The sequence below is a fragment of the Pleurodeles waltl genome, chromosome 4_1 (assembly GCF_031143425.1).
Source record: "Pleurodeles waltl isolate 20211129_DDA chromosome 4_1, aPleWal1.hap1.20221129, whole genome shotgun sequence".
NCBI lineage: Eukaryota > Metazoa > Chordata > Amphibia > Caudata > Salamandridae > Pleurodeles > Pleurodeles waltl.
The window spans coordinates 10,319,025-10,343,313 of record NC_090442.1 but is presented as its reverse complement, the minus strand read 5'-3'; positions in this window follow the sequence as shown (position 1 = coordinate 10,343,313).

The window sequence follows — 24,289 nt, the reverse complement described above, 5'->3', positions numbered from 1 at the left end:
ATAGAACAAGCAGAGGGAGAGTAGAAACGGTTAGGAATTATGATAGCTTTATTTCTATGTTTTACTCTCCTGGTTACTATATCAGTCCTACTATGTTGTAGTGTTCTGGTTATTGCGGCTCACGCCTTAATATCTAAAATACAGTCGTTTTATTAAAATATTATATAAAACTTATACTGTCTCTGTCATTTGTATATGAGACCATATTGTGAATGAGAGAGTTGGTTTGGATCTGAGTGACCACGACTTCCCTGAGAAGTTCCAAAGATGTCATGCGCTCGGCTGCCCAATCATTTCTTCTCCGTGGGAGAAATTAGGCACTGCTAGTTAGCCGGAGCAACAACCGGATTTAGGGTGACAGAGTTCCTTACACGTGGGTCAGACTCAGTCCCCCACACCGTTATCGATCCTGCTGCCTAGAAATCCAGTAGTCTCATTTAGGATAATGAGAGCCCACGCGACAGGCGCGGGCCAGGCGCGGACGGGCGCAGACGGGCTTGCCTCTGGCACGCCTCCGATGCGCCAGCGGCGCGGTCGCACAGCGGCCGCCATATGAGGTAGGAGGGGGGAGGGGTCAGCTGGGGCGAATGGGAGCTGGGGGGCGGGGGCGTGCAGGAGGTCGTGGCGGGAAAGCGCGAGGGAGGGGGGGACAGGTAGAGTGAGAAGAGCTGGGGGAGGGGGGTTTAAGGGTGGAGGGGGGTGAGTGTTAGGAGGTTTAGGAGATTAGGGAGAAAGATAGGAGTAGGGTTATGAAGATAGGGGAGGGGGGGTTGTAGAGGTGGGTGAGGGTGAGAGGTAGAGTGAGAGGATAGGAAGATAGGTAATAGGGGGGGTGGCGGGAAGGGGGGGAAAGATAGAGAAATAGATAGAGAAAATAGATAGATAGAGAAATCGATAGGGAAATAGAGAGATAGGAAGATAGGAGGAGGTGGAGAGTGAGGGAGTTAGATAGTGGGATAGAGAGATAGAGAGATAGGTAGATAGGAGGAGTGAGGGAGGTAGATAGTGAACGGGTTAGATAGGTGAGATAGAGAGGGGGATGCGAGTGAGGGAGGGGGATGAGGCAGGAGCAGGAGGGCAGGCGCGGGGAGAAGAAGACGGAGGAGGCAGAAGAGCCAAAGGCAGAAGATAGAAGACCAGAAGACCGGAAGAACAGAAGAACAGAAGAACAGAAGACCGGAAGAACAGAAGAAAGGAAGACCGGAAGAACAGAAGAACACAGAAGAACACAGAAGAAGATACAGAAAACGAAGAACAGAGGGCAGAAGACCACAGAAGAAGATGAGGAACAAGAGAGGTGACAGGAGAGGCTGAGAAGCACACAGAAGAAGAGAGAAGACGGGGAAAAGAAGAGTACAGAAGAAGATTACAGACGAGGAGCGAGGAGGAAGAACAGAGAAGAAGAAAAGAAGAAAAGAAGCAGCAGCAGGAGAGAGGGTGAGTAGCGCGGGGCAGAGCGAGGGGCTGGGAGGTGGGGTGAGGTGGGTCTCAGGAACTCAGGAACCTGGAGGAGCTGGAGGAGCTGCAGCGGCAGGGGGAGCGACCTACCCTTGGGTCAAGGGTCGCTACCACTGTCGCGCAGCGGCCGCCATATGAGGGGGGGGAGGGGTCAGCTGGGGGCGAATGGGAGCTGGGGGGCGGGGGCGTGCAGGAGGTCGCGGTGGGAAAGCGCGAGGGAGGGGGGGACAGGTAGAGTGAGAAGAGCTGGGGGAAGGGGGGGTTAAGGGTGGAGGGGGGTGAGTGTTAGGAGGTTTAGGAGATTAGGGAGAAAGATAGGAGTAGGGTTGTGAAGATAGGGGGGGGGTTGTAGAGGTGGGTGAGGGTGAGAGGTAGAGTGAGAGGATAGGAAGATAGGTAATAGAGGGGGTGGCGGGAAGGGGGGGAAAGATAGAGAAATAGATAGAGAAAATAGATAGATAGAGAAATCAATAGATAGGGAAATAGATAGAGAGATAGGAAGATAGGAGGAGGTGGAGAGTGAGGGAGTTAGATAGTGGGATAGAGAGATAGAGAGATACGTAGATAGGAGGAGTGAGGGAGGTAGATAGTGAACGGGTTAGATAGGGGAGATAGAGAGGGGGATGCGAGTGAGGGAGGGGGATGAGGCAGGAGCAGGAGGGCAGGCGCGGGTAGAAGAAGACGGAGGAGGCAGAAGAGCCGAAGGCAGAAGATGGAAGACAGAAGACCAGAAGACCGGAAGAACAGAAGAACAGAAGACCGGAATACCGGAAGAACAGAAGAAAGGAAGACCGGAAGAAAAGAAGAACACAGAAGAACACAGAAGAACACAGAAGAAGATACAGAAAACGAAGAACAGAGGGCAGAAGACCACAGAAGAAGATGAGGAAGAAGAGAGGCGACAGGAGAGGCTGAGAAGCACACAGAAGAAGAGAGAAGACGGGGAAAAGAAGAGTACAAAAGAAGATTACAGACGAGGAGCGAGGAGAAAGAACAGAGAAGAAGAAAAGAAGAAAAGAAGCAGGAGCAGGAGAGAGGGTGAGTAGCGCGGGGCAGAGCGAGGGGCTGGGAGGTGGGGGTACTTACTTTGAGGTGGGTCTCAGGAACTCAGGAACCTGGAGGAGCTGGAGGAGCTGCAGCGGCAGGGGGAGCGACCTACCCTTGGGTCAAGGGTTGCTACCACTGTCGCGCAGCGGGCGCCATATGAGGGGGGGAGGGGTCAGCTGGGGGCGAATGGGAGCTGGGGGCGGGGGCGTGCAGGAGGTCGCGGCGGGAAAGCGCGAGGGAGGGGGGGACAGGTAGAGTGAGAAGAGCTGGGGGAGGGGGGTTTAAGGGCGGAGGGGGGTGAGTGTTAGGAGGTTTAGGAGATTAGGGAGAAAGATAGTTGTAGGGTTGTGAAGATAGGGGAGGGGGGTTGTAGAGGTGGGTGAGAGGTAGAATGAGAGGATAGGAAGATAGGTAATAGAGGGGGTGGCGGGAAGGGGGTAAGATAGAGAAATAGATAGAGAAAATAGATAGATAGAGAAATCGATAGATAGGGAAATAGATAGAGAGGAAGATAGGAGGAGGTGGAGAGTGAGGGAGTTAGATAGTGGGATAGAGAGATAGAGAGATAGGTAGATAGGAGGAGTGAGGGAGGTAGATAGTGAACGGGTTAGATAGGGGAGATAGAGAGGGGGATGCGAGTGAGGGAGGGGGATGAGGCAGGAGCAGGAGGGCAGGCGCGGGGAGAAGAAGACGGAGGAGGCAGAAGAGCCGAAGGCAGAAGATAGAAGACAGAAGACCGGAAGAACAGAAGAACGGAAGACCGGAAGAACAGAAGAACACAGAAGAACACAGAAGAACACAGAAGAACACACAGAAAACGAAGAACAGAGGGCAGAAGACCACAGAAGAAGGTGAGGAAGAAGAGAGGCGACAGGAGAGGCTGAGAAGCACACAGAATAAGAGAGAAGACGGGGAAAAGAAGAGTACAGAAGAAGATTACAGACGAGGAGCGAGGAGGAAGAACAGAGAAGAAGAAAAGAAGAAAAGAAGCAGGAGAGAGGGTGAGTAGCGCGGGGCAGAGCGAGGGGCTGGGAGGTGGGGGGTACTTACTGTGAGGTGGGTCTCAGGAACTCAGGAACCTGGAGGAGCTGGAGGAGCTGCAGCGGCAGGGGGAGCGACCTACCCTTGGGTCAAGGGTCGCTACCACTGTCATGCAGCGGCCACCATATGAGGTAGGAGGGGGGGGAGGGGTCAGCTGGGGGCGAATGGGAGCTGGGGGGCGGGGGCGTGCAGGAGGTCGCGGCGGGAAAGCGCGAGGGAGGGGGGGACAGGTAGAGTGAGAAGAGCTCGGGGAGGGGGGTTTAAGGGTGGAGGGGGGTGAGTGTTAGGAGGTTTAGGAGATTAGGGAGAAAGATAGGAGTAGGGTTGTGAAGATAGGGGAGGGGGGTTGTAGAGGTGGGTGAGGGTGAGAGGTAGAGTGAGAGGATAGGAAGATAGGTAATAGAGGGGGTGGCGGGAAGGGGGGGAAAGATAGAGAAATAGATAGAGAAAATAGATAGAGAAATCGATAGGGAAATAGAGAGATAGGAAGATAGGAGGAGGTGGAGAGTGAGGGAGTTAGATAGTGGGATAGAGAGATAGGTAGATAGGAGGAGTGAGGGAGGTAGATAGTGATCGGGTTAGATAGGGGAGATAGAGAGGGGGATGCGAGTGAGGGAGGGGGATGAGGCAGGAGGGCAGGCGCGGGGAGAAGAAGACGGAGGAGGCAGAAGAGCCAAAGGCAGAAGATAGAAGACCAGAAGACCGGAAGAACAGAAGAACAGAAGAACAGAAGACCGGAAGAACAGAAGAAAGGAAGACCGGAAGAACAGAAGAACACAGAAGAACACAGAAGAAGATACAGAAAACGAAGAACAGAGGGCAGAAGACCACAGAAGAAGATGAGGAACAAGAGAGGCGACAGGAGAGGCTGAGAAGCACACAGAAGAAGAGAGAAGACGGGGAAAAGAAGAGTACAGAAGAAGATTACAGAAGAGGAGCGAGGAGGAAGAACAGAGAGGAAGAAAAGAAGCAGGAGCAGGAGAGAGGGTGAGTAGCGCGGGTCAGGGCGAGGGGCTGGGAGGAGGGGGGTACTTACTGCGAGGTAGCTGGGCGGTCTCAGGAACCTGGAGGAGCTGGAGGAGCTGCAGCGGCAGGGGGAGCGACCTACCCTTGGGTCAAGGGTCGCTACCACTGTCGCGCAGCGGCCGCCATATGAGGGGGGGAGGGGTCAACTGGGGGCAAATGGGAGCGGGGGGCGGGGGCGTGCAGGAGGTCGCGGCGGGAAAGCACGAGGGGGGGACAGGTAGAGTGAGAAGAGCTGGGGGAGGAGGGTTTGAGGGTGGAGGGGGGTGAGTGTTAGGAGGTTTAGGAGATTAGGGAGAAAGATAGGAGTAGGGTTGTGAAGATAGGGGGGGGTTGTAGAGGTGGGTGAGGGTGAGAGGTAGAGTGAGAGGATAGGAAGATAGGTAATAGAGGGGGTGGCGGGAAGGGGGGGAAAGATAGAGAAATAGATAGAGAAAATAGATAGATAGAGAAATCGATAGATAGGGAAATAGATAGAGAGATAGGAAGATAGGAGGAGGTGGAGAGTGAGGGAGTTAGATAGTGGGATAGAGAGATAGAGAGATAGGTAGATAGGAGGAGTGAGGGAGGTAGATAAGGAACGGGTTAGATAGGGGAGATAGAGAGGGGGATGCGAGTGAGGGAGGGGGATGAGGCAGGAGCAGGAGGGCAGGCGCGGGGAGAAGAAGACGGAGGAGGCAGAAGAGCCGAAGGCAGAAGATAGAAGACAGAAGATCAGAAGACTGGAAGAGCAGAAGAACAGAAGAGCAGAAGAGCAGAAGAACAGAAGAACAGAAGAACAGAAGAACAGAAGACCGGAAGAACGGAAGACCGGAAGACCGGAAGAACAGAAGAAAGGAAGACCGGAAGAACAGAAGAACACAGAAGAACACAGAAGAACACAGAAGAAGATACAGAAAAAGATACAGAAAATGAAGAGCAGAGGGCAGAAGACCACAGAAGAAGATGAGGAAGAAGAGAGGTGACAGGAGAGGCTGAGAAGCACACAGAAGAAGAGAGAAGACGGGGAAAAGAAGAGTACAGAAGAAGATTACAGACGAGGAGCTAGGAGGAAGAACAGAGAAGAAGAAAAGAAGAAAAGAAGCAGGAGCAGGAGAGAGGGTGAGTAGCGCGGGACAGAGCGAGGGGCTGGGAGGTGGGGGGTACTTACTGTGAGGTGGGTCTCAGGAACTCAGGAACCTGGAGGAGCTGCAGCAGCAGGGGGAGCGACCTACCCTTGGGTCAAGGGTCGCTGATTGTGGTTGTAGGAAGTGTACGTCTGCTGAATTTGGGTGGAGGTGCATGGGCTGGAGGCTGTTGTGAGGTGGATGGCTGTTGGGTGGGTGTGTGCCTGCGTTTGTGTACTTTGGGAGGAGGGCTCAGTGACACACTGGGAGAGGACACTGGGGATGTGTGAATGGTAGTGGGGGTGGTGAGTGCACGTGAGCGGTGTGTGGTGATGGGCGTGCTTGTGATGGAGGTAGTGGCTGAGGATGTAGTGCATGCAGGTGTGAGTGGAGACGAGACTGGGAGGGAGGAGGGAGGGAGACATGGAGGAGGAGGACACAGTGGGGGAAGTGGATGTTGGTATGTGTGCATGGGTATGATGGTGGTGTGAGTGCCTGTGGGATGTGTCGTGCTTAGGTTTGCCTGAGCCACTCTTGTGTGTTGATGCGTGTGCATGCTGGTCTGATGGTGCGCTTGGGATAGGCTGAGGTACAGGGGATTGGATCTGGGTGGAGGAGGTTGGAGGAGGGAGGCTGGACACAAGGACAATGGCTGTCATCAGTGCTGAGGCCAGAGCCTGAAATGCTCTCTGTTGGGCTGCCTGGCCAGAATGAATGCCCTCCAGGTATGCATTTGTTTGTTGCAAATGCCTCTCAACACCCTGGATGGCATTCAGAATGGCAGACTGCCCAACAGTGAGGGATCTCAGGAGGTCAATAGCCTCCTCACTGAGGGCAGCAGGGCTGACTGGGGCAGGGCCTGAGTTGCCTGGGTTGAAGGAGATGCCCACCCTCCTGGGTGAGCGGGCACGGGACACACGCTGATGGGCTGCTGGGAGGGCGGTGCTGGCAGTGGGGGTGGTGGCTGTACCTGTTGATGCGGTGGGCACAGAGGGGCCCGCCACCTCAAGGGAGCTCCCATCAGAGGAGTCGTCGCTGTTGCTGGTCTCTGCTCCTGTCCCCACCGTGGAGCTCCCCTCACCCTCCGTCCCACTGGTGGCTTCAAACTCTTTTGTTTCGCCTTCCAGGGCCAAGTGGGATACAGCTCCCTCCTGCTCCGGTGCCAATGCTCCTCCGCCTGATGATGCTATTGCACACAAGAACAGGGAGACCACAAAAAGGGGGGGGGGGAGACAGGAAAAAGACATGTTCAGTGCACGCAACACCACTACCGTTGGCGGACACAGCAGCCCTCTGCACTATGCCATGCACTTATAGTTTCTAGATTAATCACACGCCCATGGGGTACAAGGCCTAAGCCCGATTGCTGCACACCTGGAAGTCACAGGAGCCTGACTTGGTGTAGATGGCACTAACCACTAGTGGGGTTGGGGTGCCACATAGCCTGCCTCACAAGGGACCTTGCCTACCAAGATTGCCCTGGCCTAGGGGATCCCACTGCCCACCTCCCCCACCCAGACACCCCGTAATGCACGCAGAGTCAGCTGAATGAGAGTGTACTCACCCCCTTGTGGCTGCTGTGCTGCCCTCAAGCGCCCATCCAACTCCGGATACGCCACCACCAGGATCCGGAACATCAGGGATGTCATGGTGCGACGGGCATCCCTTCCATGTTGGGGGGCCATCCCCAGCTGGGCCTCCGCCGTCTTCTTGCTCCAGCGGTGCAGGTCCTCCCATCTTTTACGGCAGTGGGTGCTCCGTCTGTGGTGGACCCACAGGGTCCGGACGTCCTTGGCGATGGCACGCCAAATAGCCTTCTTCTGGTGGGCGCTGACCTAGAGGAATAGTACAGGGGGAAATGAAATTCTTTACCCATCCGGACCGTCATACTCATTGGCCCCCGTTCCCACTTTTGCCCTGATGCACATACCCTCACTGTCCGCACATGCAGGCCTCAGCCCCCCCCATGTATCTTCCATCCACACCACTCCAAACAGACATTGCCCATGCAGCATGCTCACAGTGTACTCACCTGTTTGTCTGGAGGACCGTACAGTTGTGTGTAATGGGGTAGGACCCCATCTACTAGTTTCTCCAACTCCTCTGAAGTGAAGGCAGGGGCCCATTCCCCAGACACATGAGCCATCGTCGCTTCCAGACACAGGTCACAGCAGCACTTGTAGTGTAGGTCCTCTCCTGTTGAAGGTCAGGTATCAAGTGAGTGAACAGACAGAAAATGGCAGTCACGTCCGCGGCGGTGTGTACCATCACCGCCGGCGTACATCGTCATTGGCTCCTCGGACCCATAGGGTCCAATGTTAACCAATGCAGAATTGTGCCGCGGTCTTCGACCGCCCACCGCGACGGTGTACAATGCCAGCGCAGTTACCTCATATCCTTGTCCCACCTTACAGGTCAGGCAGCCGCCATTTCAGGGGGCCACATGGCATTAATAATAACTGCGTCACACCAATGTAGGCCTTGAATACACACAGTTACAGGCACATTGCGGATTAATAAATGTGTGCAAATGACATTTTGTGATACCTCAGTGTTGGCTGACTCTCTGCTCGCTGTTCTCCTCCATAAGACACGTCTGCTGGGGCAGGTGATGAGATGGCAGCATCCTCCGGTGTACAGACCGCTGGTGGACCTGTCGACAATGGAAGAGAGACACATCATAGTCACCTACAGACTTGATCGTGCAACAATCCAGGAACTGTGTGCCCAGTTGGAGCCAGACCTGATGTCAGCTATCCGCCATCCCACAGGGATACCCCCTTTAGTGCAGGTCCTGTCAGTACTCCATTTCCTGGCAAGTGGTTCCTTTCAAACAACAGTGGCCAGTGCATCAGGGATGTCCCAGCCAATGTTCTCTAACGTGTTGTCCAGAGTGTTGTCTGCCCTGCTGAAACACATGCGCAGCTACATCGTGTTCCCTCAGGTGGAGTATTTGCCCACAGTGAAAGGTGACTTCTATGCCCTGGGACATGTCCCCAACATCATTGGTGCCATTGATGGGACACGTGTGGCATTGGTACCCTCACGCAGGAGTGAACAAGTGTACAGAAACCGGAAGAGCTACCATTCTATGAATGTGCAGATGGTGTGTTTGGCAGGCCAGAACATCTCCCATGTGAATGCCAAGTTTCCTGGCTCAGTGCATGCCGCTTACATTTTGAGGAATAGCAGCATCCCTTATGTGACGGGGCAACTCCAGAGGCACCGTGTGTGGCTAATAGGTGAGGACAAGGACCCTATACAGTGTGAATAGGTGTGTGGGTATGGGGTTGCCCCTAAGGGTTAGTGTGTGTCTAACAGTTGTCCCTCCATATTTGCAGGTGACTCTGGTTACCCCAACCTGTCATGGCTACTGACCCCAGTGAGGAATCCCAGGACAAGGGCAGAGGAACGCTACAATGACGCACATGGGCGATCTAGGAGGGTGATGGAACTAACTTTCGGCCTCCTGAAGGCGGATTCCAGTGCCTCCATATGACAGGTGGTTCTCTCTACTACTCGCCAAAGAAGGTGTGCCAGATCATCGTGGCCTGCTGTATGCTGCACAACCTGGCTTTGTGACACCAGGTGCCTTTTCTGCAGGAGGATGTGCCAAATGGTGGTCTTGTGGCAGCTTTGGAGCCTGTTGACAGTGAAGAAGAGGCGGCAGAAGAAGAGGAAATCAACAACAGAAACAACATAATCATGCAATACTTCCAGTGAGACGCAGGTAAGAAGATGTCACTGCCTCCCATATTTCATACTATTATTGGAGCATGCATAAGTCTGTCATTTTCACTCAGTGTATGGACTCTGACTTGTCACTTTGCCTTTCCATTTCACAGATTTGAGTCCCACTTTGTGCCCTCTGCTATATTTCCTCCAGGCCTACAGCTGTGTTACATCGGTATGTGCACAAGTAAATTGACATTGCTATATTCCATGGTTATTGCAATTACACGTTTGTGAAAGCACAGACTGACTCCAGATTGTTTTGTGATTCAAGTGTGTTTATTTCGGTGCAAATAAGTGGAGGAAGTTGTAAAATGGGCAGGGGGGATGGTGGAGGACTCTCCATGGCAGAGTCCAGTCTATTTGTTTCACAGGTGCATTGTCCAAAGGGGCATAGGAAGTGGAGCAATGGCAGTTGAAGGATGGACAGGGTGACAAAGTGGGACAGAAGGGTCTCATTTCCTGGTGGGGGTCTTGGCATTTTTCTCTATCTTGTTCCTGGATCTCAGGGACCATTTGTGGGGTGGTTCTCCATCTGCAGGGGGTGGGGTGCTGGTGTCATGTTCCTGTGTCGGTGCCTCCTGTCCACTAGCGCCGGCGGAGGTGGAGGGCTGTTTATCGTCCAGGCTAGTGTCAGGGGTCCCATGTTGTGCCACAGTGTCCCTCTTGGTGTTGACAAGGTCTTGCAGAACCCCTGCAATGGTGACCAGGGTGTTGTTAATGGACTTCAGGTCCTCCCTGATCCCCAGATAGTGTTCCTCCTGCAGCCGCTGGGTCTCCTGAAACTTGGCCAGTACCGTTGCCATTGTCTTCTGGGAATGATGGTAAGCTACCATGATGTTGGAGAGGGCCTCATGGAGAGTGGGTTCCCTGGGCCTGTCCTCCCCCTGTCGCACAGCAGTCCTCCCAGCTTCCCTGTTTTCCTGAGCCTCTGTCCCCTGAACCGGGTGCCCACTGCCACTGCCCCCAGGTCCCTGATTCTCTTGGGTTGGTGGGTTTGCCTGGGTTCCCTGTAGTGGTGGACACACTGCTGATTGACGTGTCCTGGGGACAGAGGGATGGGCCCGCTGGGTGGGTGCTGTGGTGTTGTTCCCTGAGGGGAGAGGCTCTTTGGTGGCTTGTGCCAGTGTCAGGGGAACCAACTGTCCCGAGGACCCTGATGGGCCGGGCTGATCATCTTGATCCAGTTGTGCAGAGCTGCTATCATCACTGTGGGTCTATTTAGTGGGGGCATGCAGGTAGGGTGGGGGGGATAAGGTAGTAAAGAGTTGACTTACCAGAGTCCAGGCCTTCTGCTACTCCTGCAAGGCCCTCAGGATGCAGTATAGCCAAGACTTGCTCCTCCCATGTTGTTAGTTGTGGGGGAGGAGGTGGGGGTCCACCGCCAGTCCTCTGTACAGCAATCTGGTGTTTGGAGACCACAGAACGCACCTTCCCCCGTAGGTCATTCCACCTCTTCCTGATGTCATCCCTAGTTCTTGGACGTTGACCCTGTCGACAATTCTGCGCCATAGCTCCATCTTCCTTGCAATGGAGGTGTGCTGCATCTGTGATCCGAATAGCTGTGGCTCTACCCAGACGATTTCCTCCACCATGACCCTGAGCTCCTCCTCAGAGAACCTGGGGTGTTGTTGAGGTGCCATGATGTGGTGTGGGTGATGTGTAAGGTGGTGTGTGTTGTGATGTGTGAGGGGATGTGTTGTGTGTTGTTTGAGGTGCGTGAATTTAGTGTAAGTGATGGTGTTGTGTGTCTGTAGATGCTGGTGTTGTTTATGGTGGTGTTTCTCTCTGGTGTGGTTTCAGAATTCTGGTAGTAAGGGTTTGTGGGTGTGTGCTTTATATTGGATTGGGTGGGTGGGTGTGGTGTGTGTATGTGTGTCAGGTGTGTGTATTTCGATTTGTCCAATGTGGTTGTGTTTCGTAAATGTGTGTGTATTTTGAGCACAGCGGTGTGTACCGCCAATGGAATACCGCGGTTGAAAGCCCGCCGTGTTGATTCGTGGGTCGTGATAGTGTGGGCGTATTCCTGTTGGCTTGATGGTGTGGGTTTTGTTATTGCCAGTTTATCACTGACCTTTGGTGTGGCGGACTTGTGTGGGTGTCTGTATTATGACAGATTCCGACCTGTGGGTCGTAATAGCTGTAGCGGAATTCCACGGCCGCAGCGGTATGTTGGCGGTCTTCTGCACGGCGGTAAGCGGCATTTATCGTCAGGGTTGTAATGAGGGCCATAGTCTCCTCCTATGTTAAGGACGCCCCTCGCCATAAGGTTTGTGTTACTGGTGCTCTAAAGTTTACTGCTAAATTGATATGTTGTGCCGTTACAGATCAAATTGAACCTTACAATGAACTAGGGAATAACTTTTACTATTCAAGTGCCTGGAAAACCCAAAGCAGTGAAGGAGATTCTATCTGAACTGAGGGAGGAAACCAATCAATCATTGGTAAAATATTTTGTGTGTGTCATCCAAGATTACTAAAAGACCTGGGCACGGAGAGTCTGGTTTCCTGAACATTTGAGCATGAACATCTGTCCTCCAGACAGGCTGACTTTTAGGGAGGATCTTCTGTTGCAGCACCAGGGAAGGATTCCGCACCCAAACCTGTGCACCCTCCACCTTCATGTGTGAAGATTGAATGGCAACAGTTGATAGCTTTCGATCTTCCTCCTGAAGCTTGTGATGTTATTCTGGCAGCCAGTTGTCCTTCCACTAAAACTGTATACACCTTTCAGTGGGATAAGTTTATAGCGTGGTGATCATCCAGACATATTGACACTCTGTCTGCACCTCTCTCCCAGGTTCTACTTTTTGTTCTTTCTTTGGCCCGCCAGGGCTCCTCTCCCAGCACAGTTACGGTTACCTCTAGCCACTTCTGCATTCCTGCAGTTGGCAGACCAACCTTTTGTGTTTAAGTCACCCATTGCGGCTTGGTTCATAAAAGGTATGCAACACGTTTCCTCCTCAATCAATCAGCAGACTTACAGAGTGCTTCTTATCACCCATGAGGGTATGTGGGCACTGGCAGGGTCCAGTTGATTAGCCAGAAAGTATAGTCTTCAGGGACTTTCTGGAAGAGATGGTGAGATCTGGAGATAAAAGGGTAGCTCGTTCCCTGTCTTCACTGTTAGGTAGGAGAAGGAGGGACCTCTGCATCTGCTACATTGGATGCTGGTGGTGAGGGTTAGAGAAGGGTAAGCAGAGTGGAAGTGTCAGGTAGGCTCATGGATGTTCAGCTGGTGGCTCAAATAGGCTTGTCCGAGTTCTATGGGGCAATATATGTGTTGATCAGGAGCTTGAACTGGTATCTTTTGTGTACAGGGAGCCGTTGGTAATGAGTGATGTGGTTTCTTTTATGCAGATCCAGGAATATTCTGGCTGCAGTGTTCTGTAAGGTCTGTAGTCGCAGGAGGTGAGCTGCGATCCTTGCATTAAGAGCGTTGCCGTAGTCCAATTGGCTGGAGATGAGAGCCTGGGTGATGGTGTGTCTTGACCTTTGTGGTAGCCATTTGAATATTGTACCAAGCATGAGGAGGAAGAAGAAGCAGAAGGCGAGACTGAGTTGACCTGAGTTGTCATGGTTAGCTTGTCCAGGATGGAGCTAGTTTCTTAGTGTGGGGTAGGAGTAGGTTCGAGTTTTGAGGTCCACAAAGATGTGTCCTATAGGGAGCTTTTGTTTCCGAAAATCAGTGCCTTTGTCTTTTCCATATTGAACTTCGGGCAGTTGTCCTTTATCCAGCTGGTGACATCTGTCATACAGTTGTGGAACTTGGTCTTGATGTTGGTGGTGGCTTCGGAGAGTGATCCATATGAGAGTGACTCCTTGGATGCCTATGTTGTATAGCTTTGTGATGAGTGTGTGGTGAGAGACCAAATCAAAAGCAGCCGAGAGGTCTAGGACAATCAGAGCCGCAGTCTCTCCTCCGGCAAGTAGGACTCGGATCTCATCTATAGCCGCAAGGGCTGCCTCAGTGCTGTGGCTGCTGTGGAACCCAGATTGGGAGAAGTCAAGTAGGAGGTTCTGTTCCAGATGTGAGGCCACTACTCATGCCTCAATGGGCTTTGAACACTGTACTCACATTTCTGATGTGCATGCCCATTGAGATGCTGCACAACTGCCCTCTCAGGCTGATAACCATCAAGACCGGCCAGGCGTAAGTAATACTTTATTTGTTTTAATTAGTTAAAATTGTTACAAAAGTCATGATATGTGAGAGTACAGATAAAGCAACATTCATCGGCCATTAGAACAGTAGAATGCTATGCAGTGTTATTTGTCAGTTTAGAGGGGCTCTAAAAGAACAATGAGGAATAAAAGAAAAAATGTGTCTATTCAGCTTGATCTCAGACCGTTAAACCAAACTTGTGCTAAGAAGCCCTTCCAGCTGTCAGCAATAAGCAGAACAACTGTGAAGTGCAATGTGCTGGCAGGGCGCTCAGAGGCGCTAGTGTGTCAAGAGTGGCAGGCAGGGATGAAAATGACAAAGGAGCCTGCCAGACGGAGCATGTGCTCGTAACAGTTTTGAGCATCCGAAAGGGATGACAAAGTCAAAGGTGCCAGTAGTGGAGCCATGAACTGTGTATTTGGATCTTACAGACAAGCAGCAAGGTGCACAGGCACTGCAGTGCATAGTGCTAATTGTAGACATAGGCCCTCACTATGAATATGGCGGTCTTCGGACTGCCACACTCGTGGTGGTGGTCATACCACCGCGGGCCTGGTGGTGGAGACTGCCATATTACGAGTGTGGCGGTTTGGCTCCTGCAAAACTGCCACAATGCCTTCGGTACCGCCAGGGTGGTCCGACCGCTGGGGCCAGAGGTGAGCACCTCCAGCCGGGGTCGCGGTAAGACCGCCAGCGGTATTACGGGGTGGCGGTCCGCCAGTGTTTTCACAGCGGTCACACCGCCACAAAAAACCCTTGTGGAAATGCTGCCGGAGACAGGAAAATCCTTTCCGGTCACCAGCACACACCCCCTACCCCAATCCCCTCCCGTTCCAGGGCACAACCCCGCTTCCAGTACTCACTTCCTGCACCCCACTTTCCCGTACTCACTTTCCTCACCCCCCCTTCCTGCATACACACGCACCCCCTTCACATCTCATACACTCCCTCTTCACATCACATACATTCCCCCTTCACCTCATATACACATCCCCCTCCACACCTACATGCACGCACACCCACTTACACACACACTCACACCTACATTCACGCACCCCCACTCACACATGCACAAACATACATGCACTTACACATGCACACACACAACACCCCCCACTCTCCTCCCCTTTCAGCCGATCACTTACCTCGTCCGTTGAGGGGGTCATGTGGGAGGGGATGGGTCCTGGCGCTTCCATCGCCGGCAGTGCCCTGCCATCAGGACACCGACATGTGTATTATTGGTTGGAATTCGGCGGGTGGCGTCCTTTTGGCAGGCGGTGCCAGCAGTGAAACTACCAGCACAACTGCTGATGGATTTCTGCCATTGTTTTAGGAGGCTGTGAACGTGCTCATTGCAAGTCTTCCTGTTTTTTTATACTGCCATGCACACCATTGTGTAATTTTCTGGCTATTGCGCTTTTATGGCGAAGCTCCTCAGTCCCAATTCCTTTGTAGAGGCGAGTGGCCTACCTCAAAGTTATTTTGCTCTCTTTCACCTTTGCACTGTAGGGTTGTCGCATGCAGCACTCCTTTTCCTTGAGAGCCGGATGCGAGCTGGTTGAACTTCTTTGAAGCAGTTGATACAATACTGCTGCTATTGATGGCCAGTGTGAGAATATGTCCACACCAGAACGATTGGTGTTTTCTGACTGCCTGTTGCTTTTCCATTCTGCCAAATGCGAGGTGTCTATTTTCTTCCATTTCACTCTTCGTAAAAGTGTGCACATTTCTTTTGCGGTAGGAAGGATACGGGGGCTGAGTAACTGCAGAGATATCACAGTTATTAGTGGAAAATGAGCAGTTCCGAGGCCAGCTCTGTACTGCTGCTGCACTGCTCTCTCCTGTTTGCTGCCTCGTTCTCACTGCCTTCTCCTCCTCTCCAACAGTTTTTAGGGTCGAGCCTGCGTATCGCAGCAAGACGCTTTAGGTATTAGAAAAGGGCTCAGAGCCCTGTCGACGTTACGTCATTGTTTTTCATTGGTTTGTGGGCTTGCCTATTAAAATCTGCTTGCTTTCATTAGTCAAAGGCATGCATACAGCATGCCTTTTCTGGTGGCTAGCCCTACTCGAGCGCATCGACCAAGTACAGAAAACATGCGAGGCTCGCTGTTTTCTGTCCGGCTCGTGGACTCCTTTTTCTCGCTTGGCAGAAGTCGAGCGCTTTACACAGTTAATTGCACTTTTTCGGGTTACGTACATAAATGCACTTTTACCGATAGGTGAAAAGTCAGGATAGGAGTTTAAAATGCTATCGGCTCTAGCATGAGCAAACACGAGACCCGTTGCATTGCAAATGCTTGTTTCTTTGTGCTTCCTTCTGCTTTCTGCCTTCTTTTAGCTTCTTTCTCCCTCCTTTTCCACCTGTTTCCTCCAAGTGCTTTCTCCTGCTTTCTCTCTCTCATTGCCCTATGTTTTTCTGAGTGCTTTCTCATTCGTCCTGCCTTGTTTTCACTTCCCCCTCCTTTCCACTGTTTTTCTGAGTACTTTCTCCTCCTTTTTCCTCCTTTCTTTCTCAGTTCATTCCTTTTTTCCCCCATTGTCGCCCATTTTCACGCCACCCACTGCCTCCCTGAGCCTCTCCCTTCTCCCAGGACCTACCGAATGGAGGCTGCAGCGTGGCCGTGCATTGTATGCGCTCAGCTAGTGCGTCAATGCAAGCCCATTGGTGCCCTTCCACACCTGTACCACACCCAGTGCCACGAAGAGACACCGCCACTAACCTCTGATCCCTGGATCTGTTGGTTGAACAAGCGGGTACAGACACCCCCAGTGACACTTCATCTGTTGCTTCAGGGTAGACCTGCGCCCCTACTGTGCTTACAGCCTTGCATTGCAGTAGTTTGAAAGTAGGGATGAGGCGCAGTGATGAGTAGGGCCTGTGTGCGTTGAACAGGTCACCACGGAAACAGCTGCTGTGCTGCAGCGTGCGTTAACTGAGATCTCCGGCATTGGCTTTAGTAGCTGGTGTTGAAGTGAGTGCTGCAGATATCTCCGTTATCTTGATTAGCTATTTGACTATCTTTGTCTGTAATATCCCTCATGGGCGGTGGACCTTGCTTGCTGCATTAGCTGAAAGAGGTCCCCAGCGGTTCAGGCTGTGCCATGATGTGGACATTTTGATCCAGGAGTAATTCCTGGGTTAGTACTAGTAGGTTGGCCTCTTCATCCGATATAATTGGTATTTGTTTGTTGATTCTTCTGGGTTCTCATGGTGCGTTCCCTGTCTGATGTAGGTGCTTTCATAAAGTATGCTTATGGAGATTGGGGCTGGAGCTAAGGCAGTGCCAGGGTCATTTAACTTTTGAATATAGTTGGCAGGTCTTCTTACGGCTGAGCTCTTAGAGGGACTTCTATTAGGCCCGACTCTCTTTTTGATCCTTGCGTTGCCTGTCTTAGACTGCTCAGACTGTACAGGTTGTGCACCAAATAGGGTAGCTTGTAGTAGCTTCCATCTGACTTGAAGGTGCCTGCTTTCCTTATATTGAATATTTGGGTCTTCTCTGGCCTCTCTGAGAGTGTTGGGTGTTGTGCCGGTGGTAGTTAGCATTGAGTTAGGTACCATTGACTGTGGGAGGGAAGACTGCAGTGCCTCACTTCCTCCACTCTTTTCCTCAGTTGGGCCTTAGCTTTGCCCTGGGACTGAGGTGAAGAGCCGGGTTGAGGGGAATCCACGTAGTTCCCTTTTACTCAGGCTGCTCTTTGCAGTGTACTGAGTGTTGCTTATGATGTGCTCCCCCCTGGCAAATAACCTGACGTTCATCTCTCTGGGGTAGAGGTGGTAGTTGCTGGGATGCAAAGGCTGTGGTGGAGCAAAGCGAGTACTCGGTATGAGGTTATGGGGTGCAAATATAGCGTCCCTTAGGTGCTTCTGGGGTGGGTAGCCTGTGCCGGCTGACAGGTCGGCCAAGGCAGGGGAGCACACCCGGGCCTCAAGCTGCAACCAGACCTAGTTGGGCCACCTCCACGAGCCGGGCTGTACCCCTGCTCCAGCATCTAAACCTGCTGCTACCACTCCGTGGGCCTTCTTCCCTCATGTGGTCCTTACTGAGGTCCTGATCCTGGTGCTGGTTTGTCCCGCAATGTGGTACAGCACCACACTGAACCACTCTGGGCTCTGTGGCTGGCCCTGGCCTCTCACTTGATGTAACAGGGATGGTGTCCGGTGTGGTGGGAGCAGCGCACAGGGAAGTACTCCGTGATGATTGTCCCACTCAGGGGCACCTGTGCCATACCACCAGACACTGCCAGGCCACTCAGCACTCACTCCCTGGCTCAGGCCGATGATTGTTGGGCACAGGGGCCCTGGGGAATGAGTGGCGGCCTGAGTGGCAGGGAAAGCCTGGCCGCCACCCCACCAAGCATGCCAAACACATTGAGCCCGAGGCACTCTCATCCAGCACCACCTGGTTGCTCAGCTTCTCCTAGCCACGGGCGTGCTGTATCTGTTCCCTTTCTCAGCGAGCTGCGATCTCTCTCTGCACTCTTCTAATACCACTCTTTACCCAGACAAGCTATTTCTTCAAACACGTGCCTGCTTCCTTCCGAAGGTTGTGGCGCCCTTCCACGTAGGCCAGAGCATCACCCTGTCTGCCTTCTGCCTCATCCTTCTAAAGAAGAAGAAAGACTCCACCCCCTGGGCCTATCTGTACCCTATTGTCAATTTGATGCACCTTCCATACAAAACCAGCTACTGAGGCTGAGAAAACTTAAGAGCAAACAACAGAGCACACCCAAAATGAGTGTTAATCAGTTAGAAAGTTAATTATACATATAGTGATAGTTGTTTCTTAATTTCTCTTTATTCGGTTCCTAAAACTTCTTATAAAATTGATACACCCAGCCTATGTGTTTCATTCTTTTGAACTTCTTTAGGCTATGACTAATATCACAGAATACGTGTTTTTCAAGATCTTGGAATCAAAGGTTAAAAGGATGTTATAGCAGTTATTGGGATATTGGGGACTCAAATACCAGAGTATAAGAGACTTAGCGAAGCATTGGATTACCCCGAAGATACCTACACTGCTGGAATGCGAAAGGGGTATGTGTAGGAAGGTAGCCTCTTTCTAGCCTTGTTACCCCCACTTTTGGCCTGTTTGTGAGTATATGTCAGGGTGTTTTTACTGTCTCACTGGGATCCTGCTAGCCAGGGCCCCAGTGCTCATAAGGTTGTGGCCTGTATGTGTTCCCGGTGTGGTGCCTAACTGTATCACTGAGGCTCTGCTATCCAAAACCTCAGTGTTTATGCTCTGCCTGCTTTTAAAATTGTCACTACAGGCTAGTGACACATTTTACGAATTCTCATTGGCACACTGGAACACCCTTATAATTCCCTTGTATATGTAGGTACCCAGGGTATTGGGGTTCCAGGAGATCCCTATGGGCTACAGCATTTCTTTTGCCACCCATAGGGAGCTCAGACAATTCTTACACAGGCCTGCCACTGCAGCCTGAGTGAAATAACGTCCACGTTATTTCACAGCCATTTTTCACTGCACATAAGTCACTTATAAGTCACCTATATGTCTAACCTTCACTTGGTGAAGGTTAGGTACCAAGTTACTTAGTGTGTGGGCACCCTGGCACTAGCCAAGGTACCCCCACATTGTTCATGGCAAATTCCCCGGACTTTGTGAGTGCGGGGACACCATTACACGTGTGCACTACAGATAGGTCAATACCTATATGTAGCGTCACCATGTTAACTCCGAACATAGCCATGTAACATGTCTAGGATCATGGGATTGTCACCCAAATACCATTCTGGTATTGGAGGACAATTCCATGCATCCCCCGGGTCTCTAGCACAGAACCCTGGTACTGCCAAACTGCCTTTCCGGGGTCTCCACTTCAGCTGCTGCTGCTGCCAACCCCTCAGACACGTTTCTGCCCCACTCGGGCCTGGGCAGCCTGGTCCCTGGCAGGCAGAACAAAGAATTTCCCCTGAGAGAGGGTGTTACACCCTCTCCCTTTGGAAATAGGTGTGAAGGGCTGGGGAGGAATAGCCTACCCCAGCCTCTGGAAATGCTTTGATGGGCACAAATGGTGCCCTCTCTGCATAAGTCAGTCTACACTGGTTCAGGGATCCTTGCAAAACTGTACAAAGGAAAGGGGAGTGACCACCCCCCTGACCAGCACCTCCAAGGGGAGGTGACCAGAGCTCCTCCAGTGTGTCCCAGACCTCTGCTATCTTGGATACAGAGGTGTTGGGGCACAATGGACAGCTCTGAGTGGCCAGTGCCAGCAGGTGACGCTAGAGACCCCTCCTGATAGGTGCTTGCCTTTTTCTGTAGCCAGTCCTCTTCTGAGGGCTATTTAGGGTCTCTCCTCTGGGCTATTCCTCAGATACCGAATGCAAGAGCCCACCAGAGTTCCTCTGCACTTCCCTCTTCAACTTCTGCCAAGGATTGACTGCCCCAGGACGCCTGCAAAACCACAACAAAGTAGCAAGACGACTACCAGCAACATTATAGCGCCTCATCCTGCCGGCTTTCTTGACTGTTTCCTGGTGGTGCATGCTCTGAGGGCGGTCTGCCTTCACCCTGCACTGGAAGCCAAGAAGAAATCTCCTGTGGGTCGTCGGAATCTTCCCCCTGCTAACGCAGGCACCAAACTTCTGCATCACCGATCCTCTGGGTCCCCTGTCATCCTGACAAGCTGGTCCCTGGAACACAGGAGCTGGGTCCAAGTGTCTCCCACAGTCCAGTGGCCCTTCTGTCCAAATTTGGTGGAGGTAAGTCCTTGCCTCCCCACGCCAGACAGTAATCCTGTGTACTGTGTGAGCTGCAGCTGTTCGGGCTTCTGCCCACTTTTCCAAGACTTCCTTTGTGCACAGCCTAGCCTGGGTCCCCAGCACTCCGTCCTGCATTTCCCAACTCGCTGAGTTGGACTTGGACGTCGTGGGACCCTCCTTTGTAACCCTGAGTCGACCGCTGTCCTCAGATCTTTTAAGTGCCTGTTCTGGTACTTCTTCAGGTGCTGCCTGCTTCTGTGGGGGCTCTCTGGGTTGCTGAGCACCCCCTCTGTCTCCTCCTCCAAGGGGCGACCTCCTGGTCCTTCCTGGGCCCCAGCAGCACCCAAAATCCTCAACCGCGACTCTTGCAGCTAGCAAGGCTTGTTTGTAGTATTTCTGCGTGGAAAGAACTCTGCATCCTCCTGCACACCGTGGGACATCTTCTGACCAAAGGAAAAGTTCCTGGCACCTTCCGTTGTTGCAGAATCTTCGGCTTCTTCCACCCGGAGGCAGCCCTTTTGCACCTACATCCGGGGTTCAGTGGGCTCCTGCCCCCGCCTGGACACTTGCGTGACTCTTGGACTTGGTCCCCTTCCTTTACAGGTCCTCAGGTCCAGGAATCTGTCTTCAGTGTTTTGCTGGCAGTTGTTGTTCTTGCAGAATCCCCTATCTCAACTATAATGTCTTTCTGGGGTAGTAGGGTAACTTTACTCCTACTTTTCAGGGTCTTGGGTTGGGGTATCTTGGACGCCCTTAGTTTTTTCTAACAGTCCCAGTGACCCTCTACAACCTACCATAGGCCTGGGCTCCATTCGTGATTCGCATTCCACTTTTGGAGTATATGGTTTGTGTTGCCCCTAGGCCTATTTCTACCTATTGCATCCTATTGTGATTCTACATTGTTTGCATTACTTTTCTTACTGTTACTTACCTGATTTAGGTTTGTGTACGTATAATTTGTGTATACTACTTACCTCCTAAGTATTGTCACTAAAATAAAGTACCTTTATTTTTAGTAACTATGAGTATTGTGTTTTCTTGTGATATTGTGCTATATGATATAAGTTGTATAGTAGGAGCTTTGCATGTCTCCTAGTTCAGCCTAAGCTGCTCAGCTATAGCTACCTCTAACAGCCTAAGCTGCTAGAACATCTCTATTCTACTAATAAGGGATAACTGGACCTGGCACACGGTGTAAGTACCACAAGGTACCCACTATAAGCCAGGCCAGCCTCCTACAGTATGGACCTTTATATGACAGCTGAGAGGGATATATTTAAGATGAGAAGCTGCCCACGCAAATTAAAAAATATGGGTCACCTGGATGGAAAGTAAGAAGTTGGCTCTGTATATACTATTTCAAAGTAAGAAATAGTGTGCACAGAGTCCAAGGGTTCCCCTTAGAGGTACGATAGTGGCAAAATTAGATAATTCTAATGCTTTATTTTGTGGTAGTGTGGTCGAGCAGTAGGCTTATCAGAGGGTAGTGTTAAGCATTTGTTGTACACACACAGGCAATAAATGAGGAACACACACTCAAAGACTTATTCCAGGCAAATAGGTGTTTATATAGAAAAATATATTTTCTTAGTTTATTTTAAGAACCACAGGTTCAAAATTTGAAGTAAAAAATGCAAAGTACTTCACACAGGTAAGTTAGGAACTTTGAATAAAAGCAATATCATATACAGTCTTTGTTAAAATGGCAATAAGCTATTTTAAAAGTGGACTTAGTGCAAAAATCAACAGTTCCTGTGGGAGTTAAGTAAAGATTAGTTTGTGAAGTAAGTAAGACACTTACAAGTCTCAGTTCCTGGGCATAGGGAGCCCACCATTGGGGGTTCAAGGCAACCCTAAATTTACCACACCAGCAGCTCAAGGCCAGTCAGGTGCAGAGGTCAAAGAGGTGCCCAAAAGACATAGGCGCCTATGGAGAACAGGGATGCTCCGGTTCCAGTCTGCCAGCAGGTAAGTACCTGCGTCCTCAGGGGGAAGACCAGGGGGGTTTTGTAGAGCACTGGGGAGGACTTAAGTAGGCACACAAAACACACCTTCAGCGGCACTGGGGCGGCCTGGTGCAGTGTGCAAAGCAGGCGTCGGGTTTCAGATAGGAATCAATGGAGGGACCCAGGGGTCACTCTAGCGGTGCAGGCAGGCACAGGTGGGGCTTCTCGGGACAGCCACCACCTGGGCTAGGCAGAGGGTCGCCTGGGGGCCACTCCTGCGCTGAGGTTCAATTCCTTCAGGTCCTAGGAGCTGCGGGTGCAGTGCTGGTTCCAGGCGTCGGGTCCCTTGTTACAGGCAGTCGAGGTCAGGGGGAGCCTCTGGATTCCCTCTGGAGGCGTCACTGTGGGAGCTCAGGGGGGTCATCTCAGGCTACTCACAGGCTCGCAGCCGCTGGGGAGTCCTCCCTGTGGTGTTTGTTCTCTGGATCTTGAGCCAGGGGCGTCGGGTGCAGAGTGTGAAGTCTCACGCTTCCAGCAGGAAACGTGAAGTCTTTGAAAGTTGCTTCTTTGTTGCAAAGAAGTTGCTGGTGTTGAGCAGAGCCGCTGCTCACTGGAGTTTCTTGGTCCTTTAGTCCAGGGCAGTTCTCTGAGGCTTTAGAGGTCACTGGTCCCTGTCGGATGCGTCACTGGTTGCAGGTTTTCGAATCAGGAGACAGGCCGGTAGGGCTGGGGCCAAAGCAGTTGTAGTCTTCCGTCTTCTCTGCAGGCCTGTAGGTCAGCAGTCCTTCTTGTTTCTTCAGGTTGCAGGAATGTGATTTCCTAGGTTCTGGGGTGCCCCTAAATACTAGATTTAGGGGTGTGTTTAGGTCTGGGAGGGCAGAAGCCAATGGATACTGTCCTGGAGGGTGACTACACCCTCTTTGTGCCTCCTCCCTGTGGGGAGGGAGGCACATCCCTAATCCTATTGGGGGAATCCTCCAAAACTAAGATGGAGGATTTCTAAAGGCAGGGGTCACCTCAGCTCAGGACACCTTAGGGTCTGTCCTGACTGGTGGGTGACTCCTCCTTGTTTTTCTCATTATCTCCTCCAGCCTTGCCGCCAAAAGTGGGGGCAGTGGCCGGAGGGGTGGGCATCTCCACTAGCTGGGATGCCCTGGGGCGCTGTAACAAAAGGGGTGAGCCTTTGAGGCTCACCACCAGGTGGTACAGTTCCTGCAGGGGTAGGTGAGAAGCACCTTCACCCAGTACAGTTTTTGTTCCTGGCCACAGAGTGACAAAGGCACTCTCCTCATGTAGTCAGCAACATGTCTGGTGTGTGGCAGGCTGGCAGGAACTGGTCAGCCTACACTAGAAGTCGGATTGGTATTCAGGGGGGCATCTCTAAGATGCCCTCTGGGTGCATGTTACAATAAATTGCACACTGGCATCAGTGTGCATTTATTGTGCTGAGAAGTTTGATACCAAACTTCCCAGATTTCAGTGTAGCCATTATTGAACTGTGGAGTTCGTTTTTGGCAAACTCCCAGACCATATACTCTTATGGCTACCCTGCACTTACAATGTCTAAGGTTTTGCTTAGACACTGAAGGGACATAGTGCTCATGCACATATGCCCTCACCTGTGGTATAGTGCACCCTGCCTTAGGGCTGTAAGGCCTGCTAGAGGGGTGACTTACCTATGCCACAGGCAGCGTGACGTTGGCATGGCACTCTGAGGGGAGTGCCATGTCGACTTAGTCTTTTTCTCCTCACCAGCACACACAAGCTGTGAGACAGTGTGCATGTGCTGAGTATGGGTTCCCCAGGGTGGCATAAGACATGCGGCAGCCCTTAGAGACCTTCCCTGGCATCAGGGCCCTTAGTACTAGGGGTACCAGTTATAAGAGACTTACCTGAGTGCCAGGCCTGTGCCAATTGTGGAAGCAATGGAACAGTTTAGGGAAAGAACACTAGTGCTGGGGCCTGGTTAGCAGGGTCCCAGCACACTTTCAATCAAAACTTAGCACCAGTAAAGGCAAAAGGTTAGGGGGTAACCATG